Source organism: Neolamprologus multifasciatus, chromosome 8, assembly GCF_963576455.1.
Source record: "Neolamprologus multifasciatus chromosome 8, fNeoMul1.2, whole genome shotgun sequence".
NCBI lineage: Eukaryota > Metazoa > Chordata > Actinopteri > Cichliformes > Cichlidae > Neolamprologus > Neolamprologus multifasciatus.
The window spans coordinates 2,065,080-2,078,497 of record NC_140446.1 but is presented as its reverse complement, the minus strand read 5'-3'; the positions used below and the strand labels follow the sequence as shown (position 1 = coordinate 2,078,497).

At 44.2% G+C, this 13,418-nt stretch overlaps 1 protein-coding gene across 2 annotated transcripts in view; it reads left to right on the top strand.

The window, feature by feature from the left end:
- Window positions 1-13,418, top strand: part of grid1b (glutamate receptor, ionotropic, delta 1b) — a 668,767-nt gene that overhangs the window by 153,915 nt on the left and 501,434 nt on the right. The window lies entirely within an intron of this gene.

Sequence of the window (13,418 nt, the reverse complement as noted above, 5' to 3'; positions counted from 1 at the left end):
TCCTGGACATCGTTCTTCCACTTACACAAAGAAACAGGGAACAGTTTCAGGTGCTGCTGTTGAGGTTCTTGTTGGTGTTGACGCTTCGCCGTCATCACCGACGTCTCCACAGAGAAAGCTCAGAGCAACTTTGGACAGTAGATTTGGGCGAACAGAGCCTTGGTGGTGTTATACTGTAAAACATTTCTTCACTGTATCACTGTGTCTGTATCTGCTCCGTCAGGCTAGTGAGGGCGTGATCCCTGCAAACTGGCGTCCCACATTTTATGACTACGTCAGCATTTAACTACCGAGAAATGAAAACGCACTAACAGCCAATGAGCAGTCGCAGTAAGATGGATAACGTTCCTTAAATGTTTACTGCAGGAGGCGGACAACAGCGGTTACTCTATCATAAGGGTAGCTGTGACACACACACACACACACTCTGACAGCGCCTGTCATTATTACACTCCCCGTCTGCGTCCTCACTGTTTGCATACGACCAAATAACATCACTGAGGGCCGTACATGTGTGCGTCTCCAAATATTAGATTATGTTCAACACAAACATTGCCAACAATTGCCGCCATTATCATGTTTCTAGCAGCTCCTGAAACACACACTGTGTGTGTGTGTGTGTGTGTGTGTGTGTGTGTGTGTGTGTTTACAGTCTTGGATGACAGCTCTTTAAAGCTGCTTTTGGGCACGTTAGGGGAAAGAGTCAGCGGTTTGCCAACACCAGGGAAAACGACCAGCGAGCAGAGCTTGCAAAGAGGGATCTTAAGTTGTTTGCAGTTGCAGCAACATGTATTATTGAGCAACTGTTACATATTTAAATCCTACTGCTCGCAGGATGAGCAGAAACATAAACTTCAGGAAAAAAGAATTAAGGAAAAACGGAAAAACCTCAAGGACGGAGCGAACGCTTCACACGAGTAATTGTAAAGGACAGAATGGCGAGATGTTACGGGCCAAAACATGGCTGCTCAGTCTCTTGTTGATGACTCTGTGACCACTGGCAGACCTTTTAGAGATCCACTGCTTACTTTGCAAGCAGGACAGGTAGTTTATTCCAAATGTCATCATATAATATCATCTCTCCAGCAGCTTCAGGGCCTCCCTCAGGGTCTCCTCAAAAAACCTCCAAAGGGATTCACCCAGGAGGCCCGATTTCAGCCGACCACCCCCACAACACAGAGGAGACCTGCCCAGATATCCGAGCTCCTCACCCTGAGGAATAAATTTAGAGCCTTACTCTTTCGTCACTTCTCTAATCTCATAGCTGTGGATTGGGATGCAGATGGATGGATACACTGAAAGCGCCGCCTTCATCCAAACTGTTGCAACAGGAAGAGTCGACCTAAAATATGTGCACAAGGTTTCAAGACAAAGGAAAAAACGAGGTTCGGTTTTTGAATATTGAAGACATTTGATTGAAACTGCTTTAAACATGGTATTATTAATCCCCCATTAGTGGTTTATGTCGCTCTTTAGGTTAAATAGTGTCCAAATATCTGATACCACAGATTTAGATCGTATGGCCGAAGCTTTGCACATGCTCATTCAAACTTTGATGTACAAGGAGGTCCGCTGCAAATAATTTAATTGGCAAGTACTCAGAACAAATAAACGAGCGGCAGCAGCAGCAGTGGTCCTCCTGCTCGCCTCAGTTCTGCTGGAAGTCTCATCCTGCTATAAGGGAGTTCTTCCTCCCCACTTTCACCAAATCATTGGTCTAATTTTGGAGCTTTCTGTCTGTTGAACTGATTGATCAGATGTTGTTTGGTTGGGCTGTTGGTGCTGTCGCAGCACTGAACATATAGAGCTGATTTTATTCAGTGGAGCTGAATAGAAACAAATGACATCTACTGCCAGTTTTACTTGCTTTAAATAGAAGATTGCAGGTTAAAACCTGACAGGCAGACGCAAAGTTAAGCTCAAATATTTGAACAGAGCTCAGCTGCAGTTTTGTTCTTTGCTCACTCCTCCATTCCTTCACACCCACTGTCTTATTACTAGCAGCAACTATATCAGGGATATGAAATCAACTTGAAGAAACACGTTCTCCTCCTCCCTTCTTCCTCTTATCTTTCTGTCTCAGGGGAAAAACCTTCCAAATGTAATCAGTTTCTGGGTTAAAGTGCTCAAGTATCACTGTGTATACATCAGCTGCCGGCGCTCATTGATTACACTGAGGGATGAATAACCTGCCAGACACATTTCCCATCCATTAGAGCAGGAGAAAGGGAAAAACGTGCTTTATGTTCTGGTGTAGCTGACTCCCAGAGTTCATCGTGTCATAATTGAGAAAGCAAATTACAAAACGAGGAAACGATATGAAATCAGGTCACTCGTTAAACTGTGTGGTTTGTCTATTTCAAGACTCCCCTTTTTTTCTGGGTTCATTGTCTACTTTCATTTAAAAAAACAGTTTTCATCATCTCTCTGCATCCTCGACACCTTCCCTTCCATCCTTACTTCCTTAACGTCTGCCTTCCTCCTTTTTCTTCTAGAGCTTTTTATGAAACCCTGAACTTTAATATTTGGACCTGCACAGTCATCTTTCCCCAAAGCTAATCCAACCACTGACCTAAAGCAAACCACAGAATAATGACGCATAAGTTCTGGACCATCACTTCTATTACTGGTAAAAGTTGACCTTATTTATACAGCGTGAAGGTTTCCAGGAGAGGTGATTTTCTCATAGGAACAGGAACCACACTGTGAGATGGACCGATATGCACGTAAAAATATAAACGAGACGTTGAGTTCAAGCGATAATCCGGATTATGCACGATAAAGTAATCGCTGCAAGAAATCAGAAAGATATAGATCTCCATGGTTCATGTAAAGAGAAGAAAATGCTTTGGATTTGTTTAACGTGAACATCTGACTCTAATGAGCTTCAGTCAGAGACGGAGACCGACCTGTGCTGAGGGGGAACGAGCCACCAGACACAGACGCAGTCGGAGATCAGAAAATAAGGTGTAAGAGGGCGAGGGCGGAGCCAGTCCAGTTCATCCAATTAATTTTCTAATCGCCTGAAAATAACCCAAAAGGTCGTTTAGCTGCCAAATGAAATTATCCATGTAACTGTCTGAGGTGAATTAGTAAGTCACTGGGCTGTGGTAGTTACTTAGACTTAGACAAGAGAACGCCATCGAACTCGGTCTATCGCGGCAGTTGTTGCTTCATCCCATGACAGTTCGACTGAACGTAAATCTTCAAGGAAAGTCCTCCTCCATGTTATTTTAGGTCTTTCCTCGCCGTCTCTTTCCATTCTTCGGGTTCCACAGAACCGCGACACGGGCAGGTCTCGGGTCCGGTAGCCGAAGGATGTGACCGGCAAATCTGAACCGACGCTTGGTGACTTGGACATGGAGCGGCTCTACTCCCGCACGGCGATATACTTCTTCATTGGTAACGCGATCCCGATATGTGATCTTAAGCAGCCGTCGAAGACAACGTTGTTGGAAGACGTCAAGATGGCGGTTGATGTTTGCAGTTGATTTCCAAGTCTCCGCTGCATACAGTGCCGTCGGTATGACGATGGTCTTCAGGAGCCGCAACTTGGTTGATAAAGGCAGTGCGGTGGTCATCCATATAGGTCGTAATCGTTGAAAGGCTGCCCATGCTTTCCCAATTCTGCACTTAACGCCATGCTCCACGTCCCCGTCACTGCTAAAAGTGCAACCCAGGTACATGAACCTGTCCACCTACCTGGTGGTAGTTGGAGCAGCATTTATACGATGGACTGTTCTTTTCTTAATTTCCATATATGTCTTCGGCAACAGTTACACAACTACAACCACAGAGGAAGAAGTCACAGCTGCAACAGGAAACACATGACAACAAACACAGCTGTGTGGGAGAGTTACGAGGTCACCAACGCCGTCCTCTGTAAATGTAAGAGCGCTCTGCATCACTGAGGCTCACCTGCTATTTCTGATCTGATTTGTTAGGCAAATGTTTTCGTCTCATTAGTCAAACGAGGCAAAAACAGGGTTTTGGTGTGACCTGCTTTACTCTTCAGCACAGCCTGAGTTCACTTTCCTTGTGTTTTGTTCACCTGCACACTTCTCCAGGCTCCTCTAAAGACATTCAGAGCTCTGCTTTGGATGTTTCCGCCTTTTGTTTGTTCTCCATCACGATGTTGCACCGGAGCGTTGAGGTCTGGGCCGATCCGTGACCGATAGCGTTTCACCGTGTTTCTATCCACGTGTGTTTTCACTGCGACGACTGCGTGTTTGGGTCGATGTCATCACTCCATCAGAGCTGGTGCCTCAGCCCGGGCTGCTTGACAGGAGTTGGAAAAGCTGAAGAAGATGATTCAACTCTTAGTTTCTTTCACTGGATTGTTTTTGTTGAATGATTCAGTGTTAAGTTACTCAACAGGTCAGGTACAAGTACTGGACCAAAGATGAGTGAGAAGCAGTGAATGTTTAAAGAGAGACTTTCAATGATCACGTTGAGTTTTTCTCTGCCTGAGGCTTTTTCATTCAACAAGAACATAGAAATGAAAATAGATTTATCAGTAATAACTTCAAATTACTTTGTGGATTATCATTATTTTAACAGCAAGTTACATTCTTACATTTATGTATCATGCATATTTCCAGTGTGTCCAGCTAATAACTCCCACACATGTTTAGCTGTGCACACATGTAGGAAACAAACAGTAATAACAGCGTTAATGTACCGATGACTGGATATGATCTCTGGACCTGTGCAATGCTGTTTAATAAATCATATCTACACATTTACTGACTGAAACCAGCTGCAAACGTTCAAAAAACATCAGAGGTTTGATGCTGTCCATCATGTCCTGTAATTTCACTCCTTTAATCACATTATTTTACTCAAGTTCAGAAATGGTACAATTAAAAAAACTCAGGCTTTTCACTGGATGCTGTGTAAATGGCCTGTATTTATATAGCTTTTCTAGTCCCTAAGGACCCCAAAGCGCTTTACATATCCAGTCATCCACCCATCCACACACTGGTGATGGCAGCTACATTGTAGCCACAGCCACCCTGGGGCGCACTGACAGAGAACCGGCAATCTTCCGATTACATGGCGAACTCCCAACTCTTGAGCCACGATTGCCCCTGTGTGAAGGTAAATATGTCGCCACACAAGGCATGAAATCCAGACGTTGCCATGGTGACGCTCACCATTGGTTTTGAAGATTCAAAGTTAAACTTTAATGTTACTCTGTGTGGATGAAAACATGAAGGTCCAAGTTCTCAGCTAATGCTCACAGGCTAGGTTAGCAAACTGGATGCTACGCAGATTAGGAAACTGTTACACATGGTTACAATGTGTGTCAGTGTTGGTTACTAATCTAATCAAAATGTTGCAGAGGACACACACTGAAGACATCCGGCCCAATGACTCGAGGTCAGGAATGAGGTCAAGCAGACACCAGCTGATGCTAGCCTACACCGCTAACTCTGAGGCTGTCCACACAGGCCAAAGCTGTACCCTGCACCAGGCTGTACATGTGCTCTTCAACACCTACTTTGTCCCTTTGATCAGTCTGCAGGGCCTCAGCTGCTGATTGGAGGAACTGCAGCTTCTGCTGCCACCTCTGTCATGTTTCAGCTCCCTCTGCTCCTCATCTGCTGACATTTTCTTCCCTTCTCACTTTAAACCTTCTCCACTTCCTCCCCAGGTCGCCCCCGCTCCTGACCTCCCGCCCAGCATCTCTCTGAGCCTCCCTCCTTTCTCTCTCCTCTTACTAGCTGCCTGGGTCACCTGTTTGAAGCTCATAAATAACCCAGCAAAGGGATAAAAGGCCAGATAAATAATGAAGCAGAGGTGTGGCGCTGGCCTTTACATCCCCACCGCTCACGCTGGCAGCTGCAGGAAAGCAGTTCGGCTTATACATTCAAACGACCTGGAATTGGTTTTGTCATTTTATTTCCTTTTTTTTCCTGCTTTATTTGAACGGGAGCATAAAAAAGGCGGCGGTTATGTAAGCGCGGAGGCCAAGAGGTATCTGACAGATCTCCACCAGAGACAAAAATAACCTGCTTTAACTTCCTTCCTGTCATCCGGATCAAGATGCAGACAGTATTTTAAGCTATTTCAAGAAAGAGGCAAAAAAAAAGCAGGGAGAGTGGAGCAAAAGTAGGTCGTTTTGAGTTTCTTCTGTGACTTTTTTTAAAGATGTTGAAAGCACAAAGGAGCGTACGTGGCGAGAAGTAAACGTGTTGCGGTTTTGATCCGAGGATGAAAAAGGAGGACGTCACGATGCCTCGCGGTCAGCTCGTCTCAGCTCCTGCCGACATGAAAGCGCGTAGCGTTCAAACACGTTTTATATTTAGCAGCTCAGCAAAACACACAAGGGGGGGTGGGCGTTTGGGGAGGGGGTGGATGAAGTTCTCCGTCAAAGGCTCGTGATGGATGACAGTTGAATTAATTATTCAGCAGGGCAGTTCGTTTGCAGGGTGAACAAGACTTTAAAGCAAACTTGGAGTTGTAGCAGGAGCAGTGCTGTGGGACTCAGTGGGAGTGGGAGTGTTAGTGATGGCTGTGGGTGTCGCAGAGAGCTGCACTCACGTTTTCCAAGAGGATCGGTGATGGTGAGGTTGGTTTACAGCGCCTGCAGTACAAAGACGGCGAGGCTGACTCCAGCTTTAAAAGATCATCGGACATATTCGTCAGAATGTGTCTAAACCAGAGTTTGATGTGAGAGTACACTGGTTGTGTCGATGCCGTCACCAGTAGAGCAGATTTATTCGACCACAAATATTCGATACTGCTGAGGTGTTTCTAATATTCTGTCCTGCTGTGAGCACATGCATAAACAGGGGCAGAGGCTAAGTATCCTGCCAGAGTGATGCTGTTATCATCAGCTGCTGTCATCAGGTTATCAAAGTCCCCTGCAGATGGTCAGGGGATCGTACATCTGACACACACACACACCTTGCACACGCTCGGTGGCAGTGAAAGGATTAAGCAGAATTTTATCTTTGATGTGGATTAGACTCTGATTAAAATGTCGCCTGGAGGTTGTATGTAAGAGTACAGTGAAGCGTGTGTGTGTGTGTGGGGGGGGGGGAGCCTCCTGTAAGTGATTGATTGTGTTCCTTGTGTTTGTTATGAAATCAGGCCTGTGTGGCATGAATAAGGAGAACACCGTGGAGGCGGAGAGGGGCTGAATAAATGAAAGTGAGGGTGGAGGAGTTAGTGGATTAGATTTACTGCTGCACACTCACCTTGTCACCTCCACCTGGCGGGCAGCATCATGCTGTCATTAAGCCGCAAAAACTGCAGTTCCTCTATTGTCCACTCGAGGCTGTCTCAGAGGGAGTCCCAAAGACCTCCATGTTAAAATATCCAACAAAATAAACATGTTAAAACTTGTTTAGCTTTATTGTGCACAGAAACAGCAGTTGTAGCTGTTAGCATGTGCTCGGCTAACTGGAGTTACTGGTCTGGACCCTGAACCTTGTTTTTAAACACATTATCTGATAGAAAGTACAAGTACGGCTTGTGTTGCCTGAGTTTGTGTTTGCGTTGCAGGAGCAGAGCTCAGACACCCGTGGGGCTAACGTTTCAGTCTGTCTTCTATATACAGTCTATGGCTGCCAAATATCATCGGTGTAACATTTTCATTGGTTAATCTGTAACTTTTATCTGTGAGATGACTGAAAATACAAAACTAAAGCTCAGAGTAACCAAAGGTTCACAGCAGCGTGGAACACGTGGGAGAGACAAAGTAACAAACTGTAGATGAGAACATCTACAGTTTGTTACTTTGTCTCTTTGCTGCCCTCAGGTATCACGTGCGCTCCCTGCTGTGGGTCTTTACAGTGATATGAAGAAAGAAAGAGGCTCTCTTTATCTGTCTCTGTCTCTCTCTCTCTCTCTCACACACACACACACACACACACACACACACACACACACACACACACAGCTGTGTGTGTCTCATCCAGTTCATCAGACCCTGAGAGCTGATCTGGTGTCAGCTCAGTTACAGTTTACAGGCAGATGCTGACAGACTGCTGATGGTGGATCTTCAAAAACATGCAACCACAGCAGTGTGTGTGTGTGTGTGTGTGTGTGTGTGTGTGTTCATTGTTTTAGTTTTCACAATCTTTTCCTCCTCTTCATTCTCTCTCCACCAGCCAGCATTTCCCATCAAACATCTGTCTCCTTTACTACTTTCTCATCCATCTCTGTTATAGTGTGTGTGTGTGTGTGTGTGTGTAGGGCTGTGCGATATGATCAAAATCTCATATCCCGATATAAGACATTTATCGTCCCCACAATTTTACATTTTCTGTAAATTCTCCGACTCTCGTGCAGCTCGACTTGTGTGAAGTGTTTTCAGCTGATCATCGAGTGTTTTGACCGATGCATGAAGCTGAACATTTGAGTATTTATTACGCGGCGTGCTGTGGGGGAAATGCCTGTTCTAAGGTTTATTTTCTAGCACCTGAGGCTCTTTTTATCTTCTCGTCCGTAAACACTCTGCAGACTATTTCACGTGATTCACGCGATGGTTTACTGTCGTTGTTGCTAACGACAACGCATAAAAACATTCACCGTCCGTAGTGCGGTTATATTAAATATAAGAGAGAGAGAACTTCTACAGTGATCATCAAAACGATGAAAAAATATTGCCGTAAACAGTTTATTTTGCAACGCCACGATCTTAGTTTCTGCATTTCAAATCCTGATTGTATAGTAACACTCGAGGTAACTGGACCCTGTGGCGTGAGCACACTGACTGACCAATGAACTTTTGTTCTTGTTGCCTTTGAAATGGTTGCATTGAGGACGGGGCCTGGGCTGGAACCACTCGTGGTCAGTTGCTTTTATTCAAAGTACCTTTGATACCATTTCCTCCACAAATAGTGAGGATGGCGGTTTACCGCAAAATAAGACCCAAAATAAAACCTTGTTTTAATAAACGACCAGAATACGAGCAGTCAGCAACCATTTGAGTTGCGCTCAACAAACGGCTTGCACTGATCAGCAGAGACTGAATCAAATGGATTGCATTGTTGTTGGCAATCTGCCTGCTTTGTAACAGGAAGTGACCTCATCTGGATGAGAGGCTGAAGTTATCAGCTAAGGCTAGCTAGCTTGATCTAGCTAGCTAGCTTAGCAATCTGCATCCATAAACTGAACGTGGCACAGTTTACAGTGTGCTGCAGTATTAGCATAGCACTGTGTCAGTGATGATTAGCATTAAGTGTCATTCAGCCAAGCATCTCGTTTCTTCTCTTTGTCGTCCTTCCTCTCTGATATTTCATCTGCTCAGCTGTCCGTCTACCGCTCCCTCCTTACATCTTTCAGCCAAGGCTAAAGGTCTCCAGTCTCCTCTAATATCAAAGCCTGATCCTCGTCATGAGCAGACAAACGAGCAGAGAGAAGGAGGCGTGTACACGGAGAGGAGAGGGAGCGAGTCGGGCCAGCGTGGCGATCGCACATGAAGAGATTGAAATGCAAATGAGGAAGCTGGCCGGCAGACGGGCAGGAGGCCACGCTTGTTGTTTCATGACTATCAATCCGAGAAGCTGCATCAATTTGGAGAATTTACCTCAGAGAGAGCAACGCTTGAAAGAGAGAGTCACACCTGGGCTGCTAAGATGCTGATTGACAGACAGCAGGAAATGAATATTGATGATCAACTGGCACAAAAAGACTTTTTATTTGATGATTTTTTTTTATTAAGCTCATAATATTCTTCTGACAGATAGTAGAGCATTAAAAATAGAAAATGTTTGTTACTCATTAGGCATTAAATATTATTCAGGGAAACTAAAGAAAAAATGTTCCAATGTTTCATCCATGCAAGACACAACTATGAAAATCTAAATGCAATATTATTTTTATACTAATATTTTCTATTAATAGGTGTAAATGGTGAGAACTGAATACAACACAAATATCTCATCGAAAATACCACCCAGTGTAAATGAATAAATCTAAAGGTTAATGAGTGACAACCTGTGAAAAACATTATCTGAGTTCAGTTCGTAAATGAATAAAATAAAATATCTAATATTGTTTATTGAAGCTGCATAGTCGTCTGGTTTAGTCGTCTCTTTATCGAAGGATTCGTCAAAGTCAGCCACACCTGCACCTCTGCTGTTTCTGTTCAGTCTCCAAGTTTCCTTTGCAAACATCAGTTTATGTGTCAAGCTGTCGCTGTCTGGATCCCAGGCAGCGACGGTGTGTTAGGAGTAGGGCTGCTCGATTATGGCAAAAATGATAATCACGATTATTTTCACTGAGATCTCGATTTATTTAACAATAACAATGTGTTGAATAATGACTTTAAAAAATAATATAAAATAGTGTGCAAATACTGATAACAGTGCAAATGTTTGCAATATAAGAAACAAATGAAAAATGTAAACATCTATGTTTAGTGAAGTTTGCAGTGTTGCTCTGTGGTGCAGCTACGACACTGTAGCAAAGTTTACACACTGTGTCTACTTGATCCACGTCTGACTCGAACCCATAATGTTTCCACACCACTGAAGTTTTTTTACCTCTTTTCAACCAACAGCATCACTCTCCTCTCCAAATAACTTCTGCTTAACTTTCCGAGCTTCCCTCGGGTCCTCTTAATCAGCGGTCCCAACCCCCGGGCCTCGGACCCCCAGGCCTCGGACCCCCGGGCCTCGGACCGCCGGGCCTCGGACCGCCGGGCCTCGGACCGGTACCGGTCCGTGAGTCGTTTGGTGCCGGGCCACGAGAGTTGAGGCTCAGGTGTGAAATGTGTAGTTTTCAGGGTTTTTATCAGTTTTCAGCGTTATTTTGTTATCGTTTTTATCGTAACTCGGTTTTCCTGGGTCTTTTCACGTGTGTTATGAATAAATTTTCTTTTTTTCGGTACCGGTACTAGTTTTATTTTGTTGTATTTATCCGCGACACCTTAAAGGCCGGTCCGTGAAAATATGGCCGGGCATAAACCGGTCCGTGGCGCAAAAAAGGTTGGAGACCGCTGCTCTTAATTGTTGTGACGCGTGTTCGAAATGCAGAGAGGTGCGCTCGATTTGCCACACGGAGCAGCGCGAGAGTAAAGCACGAGGGAGGGGCTAATAATCGGCTCAGTCGTTTTTAATGAACTTTAAAAGCCCAGATCGTAATCGTGATTAAAATTTGATTAATTGAGCAGCCCTAGTTAGGAGCGCAATTGGGAAGATCTGGAATGAGCATGTTGTGCTCATTTTTGGCCGTGACAGAGTACAAAGCACGTCCTTTAAGACGGACGGCAGCCAAAATTTGATCAGGTTTCTGTTTTTCATTGGCAAACTCTTGTGTTCTCACCTCTTATATGAACCATCATATGAAGCTTGTAGAAAAATGTGCACAGTCGCTGCCTGCCTGGCAGTTCTGGCTCCAATTTAGAAACAGTGGAGGAGATCCAGCAGCCACTGCAGATATCAGACTTCCAAGAAGCGTCCCAAATGTTGGAGGAACTCTGGAAGAAGCACAGAGGGCTTCCTGTCAGGAGGATGGCAGCCAAACGTTACACGACACGGTCGCTTACATCGTGAGAACGCGTCTGGCTTCTTCTCTCTGTGATGTTACAAAAAGCAGAAACATCAGCGTTGTTCACTTCAGAACTTTCAGTCCCTTTCTTGGAACGACTGCATCCATTTCTTTAAAAATGCCCTCCGGTTAAACTCAGTCGATAATTACAAGAAACCTTTTAACTAATCCAGGTAATGGATGCTGATACGCTGCGAGGAGGTCGCGCAGATCAGCGGGATGCATCTGTTTAACTGTTCTGATCAAACACAGCACTTACCAATAAAGCTGTAAAATAAAACAAACTGAAACTCCATTGAGACCACAAACGGACTCAGCACAGCGAGGACGCCCCGTCGGCCTCTGCATAGAGAAATGAATATCATGACTGCAGCGCGATGAGAGCAATAACACTTACGTCTCCACTGTAAGTTCAGCAAACGCAAGCTCACGTTCTCCACTCGCAGCTTTCACACAGATTAATGGATGCATCCGCTGTGGGTCGTCGGAGCGGTTTTACATATTTTATTCAACCTCTCTACATGCAGAGACTCTGAGGACTCCAATTAGTCTTAATAACGTCAAATAGTTCCTTTGCATTCTTATTAAGAGTTTTCTCTGATGTTCGGTTTCAGAGGTAGAGCAGAAAAGAAAGGTGAGAGCACAGAGACGCAAGTCTCTGTGCTCTCACCTTTCTGCAAGAAGGTCTTGCAAGACCTTTTTGCAAGACCTTCTTCTTCTTTGCAAGAAGAAAAAGGTCTTCATCTTCTTCTTCTTCTTTTTGCAAGACCTTTTTGCAAGACCTTCTTCTTCTTTGCAAGAATAAAAAGTCTTCTTCTTCTTCTTCTTTTTGCAAGACCTTCTTCTTCTTTGCAAGAAGAAAAAGTCTTCTTCTTCTTTTTGCAAGACCTTTTTGCAAGACCTTCTTCTTCTTTGCAAGAAGAAAAAGTCTTCTTCTTCTTCTTTTTGCAAGACCTTCTTCTTCTTTGCAAGAAGAAAGTCTTCTTCTTCTTCTTCTTCTTCTTTTTGCAAGACCTTTTTGCAAGACCTTCTTCTTCTTTGCAAGAAGAAAAAGGTCTTCATCTTCTTCTTCTTCTTTTTGCAAGACCTTTTTGCAAGACCTTCTTCTTCTTTGCAAGAAGAAAAAGGTCTTCATCTTCTTCTTCTTCTTTTTGCAAGACCTTTTTGCAAGACCTTCTTCTTCTTTGCAAGAAGAAAAAGTCTTCTTCTTCTTCTTCTTTGCAAGACCTTCTTGCTCTCTGCAAGAAGAAAAAGTGAAGCATTACTGAAACACGGGAGGTGAAGAAGACATTGATATGTGTTTATGCAGCAGACCAGTTTTAGTCAACTATTCATCCAACCGTCCGTCCGGTTCGGGGGCAGCAGCCTAAGCAGAGAAGCCCAGACCTCCCTCTCCCCGAGATATAATCTCTCCAGCGTGTCCTGGGTCTGCCCCGGGGCCTCGTTCCGACTACATATCATAAGATTATAACAGACTAAATCTAATATTGATTCAGTTTGTGTATAAAAGTTTGTCATGTTTTTATGGGTGAGAGTTAGCACAGGCTTTACAAAGCCTCTGATTTTCCTCGACATTAAATCCGAATGTGTCCAAACATCTGCTCTTCCACCCGAGCGTTCACATTGTGTCAGGTTTTCAGTGCACACGGACATCACCTCTGATTCTTGTCTCTCCAGAATATTTTCATCTCATTTTTATTCCTTTTATTATTCCTTTTGTCCGTGTGCATTAGTTTTAATTTAAGTCTTGTTGTTGTCATTGATGTAAACTATGGCAAAAATTACTGGTCAAAAAAATGAACACTGCTCATCTTAAAAATAGTTTCCAGCCTTCCAGGATAATGTAAAGTTCTCTATAGAAAGTCAACAATCACCCGCTGTGCACCTCAGTAAAGACGATGCGCCCCCGCATG